Source organism: Amia ocellicauda, chromosome 6 (assembly GCF_036373705.1).
Source record: "Amia ocellicauda isolate fAmiCal2 chromosome 6, fAmiCal2.hap1, whole genome shotgun sequence".
NCBI lineage: Eukaryota > Metazoa > Chordata > Actinopteri > Amiiformes > Amiidae > Amia > Amia ocellicauda.
In genome coordinates, this window is record NC_089855.1 from 41,070,103 (window position 1) to 41,073,821 (window position 3,719).

Here is a 3,719-nt window from a genome sequence, read left to right on the forward strand (position 1 = left end):
GAGCCTTTAAACCAGTGGAAAATCGGTTTGGAAAACACTCTACATTCGAGAAAGCCCAACTTCCAGGTGCATCGATTGAGTGGAAGTTCTTGGACAAAGCCGAACCGGACTGCCTTTCTTCCAAATCACACGGACCTCGTGCCGTGTGCTGTTATCTGAGCTCGAAGCCAGAGAGGCCTCTCTGCGACGAAGTTCAGATAAGTTTAACAGTTTGTGATTCATGACATTTGAGAAATCAATTAGAAATGTTAATCTGTGATTCATAACTCTAGAATGTGTAATATCATTTAGTTTTCTTCAATATAAATTTGTGTTGCATTAAACTGTTTTGTTGATAATTTTAGAAATAAAATCTGTCAACGCCGAGAAATATCTTCTCATTCCTGTTTAACTGTTTAGTCTGAAATTGACAAAAGTTAATAGACACCAGATTATAGGTGGCCCTGCCTATCTTTAATCATTGAATAATAATCAGTTATGGGAAATTGTGGTAACAAGTAATGATAGGATCTTTCTCGGCACCTACGTAAATGAGACTGATATATATATAACGAGAAGTTACCTGACATTAAATACTAACCTGCGTAGTTATTTAATGTCTGACTAACAATACTAATGAGAGACTCACCTTCGTCTTACTAACCGGTATTGTAGTCAATGTGTTTATAACCTTTTTTGTTTAACCATTTGTGTGATATCATATGCGATCACATGGTCTTTGATTTGGTCACGGAAGTGATTTGTCTTTGAGTTGTTGATCTAGAGATGAATGTTAATTAGTTTTGCCCTTTTGTATAATTGGTGTAGTGCTACATTTAGTCTTTGTTTTTGAATAAATTTGACAATTTATATCTTTGGAATTGGAGTCTGCGTCCAATTATTACGGAAATTGAGTTCTACAAGATTCCAGGATTCGTGATAAGGTGATACTATAAATTCACTTCTTGAATTGAAATTTATAAGTGTACCTTACGCTACAATAAACAGAACTATTATTTTGAAAGTGTGCAATTTGTAGCCGAAACTGAAGCACACCGGAGCCCCAGAGCGCGGACGGAACAGAGTCGGATTAGCTATCAAAGATAATAACTAAAAACACAAATAGACACAGACAATAATAAGAACGGTGGTGACAGCACAGCCGTGAAGCCAAATAACCGAGCAATAATAATTGTTAATAAACAATTGTAAGAGAATTTTGAATGCTTGGTTTTTCAGTCAATATAAATAAATAGTTGAACTGAAAACTCATAGTCAATTGGTTTCTCTTTTAAGATTCTTTTTAGAGGGAAGATGCGGTCAAGTCACAGATGTGCAATAATCATTTATTTTGACAAAAATACGAAACTTATATCATTCAATTATATTACTGAAAATAAGTAATATTAAGCTTCTGTTGGATTAAAGTAAGAAACAGATAATACCCATTTTCTTCTTTCTCCTCACAGTACAGCTTATAGGCCAGTCTGGTCAGGCAGAAAGCAGTGTGTCTCTCTCTGTCTCCCTCCAGCTCTCTCTTGTGTCTCGTTGCAGGATGAAGAAGTTAAGAGAACTCAAATTCTCTTTGTTTTCCCTTTTATAAGGTTTCCTTCCAACCAATAGCATTTTGACACCACCATGACTTGGGTGCTTTATAATAATGTAATTATGAAGTGGGGGACCTTTCGAGCATTGCTGTGTGTCTGGCAACAGGGACAATGCAACAGTGATTTTAGACCTTCATCACAGACTTCATCAATAAGCACAATATCCCATCAAAGCATTAACATCACCTGAGATGGTCCAACAGTTTATTGATCTGCCCACAATTGTGCCGCAAAAACCAACAAAACAGTCGCATCCATAATCAATAGGCTAGCCAATTGTTTTTTAAATAAGAATAAAAGTAAAGATACACCACAAAATGAATGAAAATGTGAACTGTGTGCATGGTGACGAATGCATGTGAACTCATCCTGTATTTTAGTCAATACAGTGAAAGTGTCTGAAATAGCAAATCGGTGTAAATCCCTTAATGCATCAATACAAATAAATACAAATAAAAGGCTGATCTTAGCATATTCGTATACTTGTATGTTCGTTTCTGGTTTTCTATATGTGATTTCGTGTTTTTTGTTTGGTTTTTACAATGTATCTGTGCTGTGTGTAGACGCAGAATGAGTTTGATTGTGATGTTAAATAGGGTTTAGAAACGCAGTCGCCTCGGGGCTGATTATTATTGCAGTGTTTCTTCACTTCTACTCAAATACAAAATGGAGGAAGCAGTGGTTAGTTCTGAATCAAACATATTGACCCCCTCACTCAATCTGTAAGTCATGCAGCAAATATTGGAATATGCATAGATATTTGCACAGACTGGTATAAAAGTCCCTTATAAATAACCAAATGCCATTTTTGTTGTTTCAAATGTGCCCAACATCTTACCAGTATATGACCTTTTAGTACCTTTCCCTAAGCATGTGACGAATGTTCCCTAGTTTATGTTACAGATGTGCCCTAGCACTTCTCTCTCTCTCTCTCTCTCTCTCTCTCTCTCTCTCTCTCTCTCTCTCTCTCAATTCAGTGCATTAATATTGTGAAAGCAATTGGACATGCAAACATACATACATACATATATATGGAAAATAAACAATGCAATTATAAATCAGAATAAGATGTAATAAAGTACAGAAAAACAAAATGTAATAAAATGTGATCTTTAATACACACAAATATGTACGGCTTGTCGGAAGCGTCTTGGACTCGGGTTCCTCTTCATTACTTATAACGCTTTTGCCTTTTGCTAAAGCTTTCCATGGAGGGGAACGTGGATGAGTTTGTACCATTCTTGGGAGGCTCTGCCTTGTTGGGGCGGAGCTGTGATCCAGGTGAACAGCAGATCGGGCATAGGTGGGCATGTGGGCGGAGGAGGAGGAAGGCCGGTCAAGCAAATAAGATTGCTAAGGTACGCAGCAGCAGCAAACAGCCCCCCCATCCAGCCAGGCAGGCAGTCTGGCTGGCAGTGACTGAGTGGTTGACAGACAGCAAGCAACGGAATGCACGTGCTCTGTGATGTCATAGCAGTCAGCTCAGAGAGAGGTTCGTGATGTCATCGCTGAGCTGGCTGGCTCTGTGTGTCTTGCTGGCTTTGTGTGTATGTGTGTGTGTGTGTGTGAGTGTGAGTGGGTGGGTGGGTGGCCTTGTTAGTGTCTGTCTGTCTCTCTCTGTCTCCCTCTCTCTCTCTCTCTGTCTCTCGCTCTGTAGATGCATCATAGGGAACATATGTAACAATCTCTCTTTTTGTTACCAAAAATGTGAATGAATGTATTTCAAGTGGGTTATGCCTTGGTTGGAAACGTTTTAAGATTATTTATGAAGTGTAAATTGGATTTGTCTCAATTCTCTGTAGTTTTCAATGTATGTGCCATTCAGCAGCGTTCATGTTACAGATGTCAGTAAAACTTTATTTTAGCAATTATAGAGGGTGTGCAAGAAAAAACATCTTCAATCAGGTTGGAACGTTAGTTTCAATGCCTTTAATACACGCAACGTGGAGAGGAACAGTGAATCAAGAAGATCCCAAAGTCGCTCTGTCTTCATTTAAAAGTAAGAGGCTTTTATACATAAAAAACAAAGATCTGGTTACAATCACAATGTCATTACTATATTAATCATAGAGAGTTAGCGAAGCAGAATATATATCAGAGTTCATAGGTCAACACATGGATTAGGGAGCAGGC

General features: G+C 38.1%; 1 non-coding gene across 1 annotated transcript; it reads left to right on the forward strand.

The window, feature by feature from the left end:
* Nucleotides 1-2,738: 2,738 nt before the first annotated feature.
* Nucleotides 2,739-2,853, forward strand: LOC136752110 (U5 spliceosomal RNA). The gene has a single exon (XR_010817274.1). It is a non-coding gene; the product is annotated as a U5 spliceosomal RNA (small nuclear RNA).
* The last annotated feature ends 866 nt before the right edge of the window (nucleotides 2,854-3,719 follow it).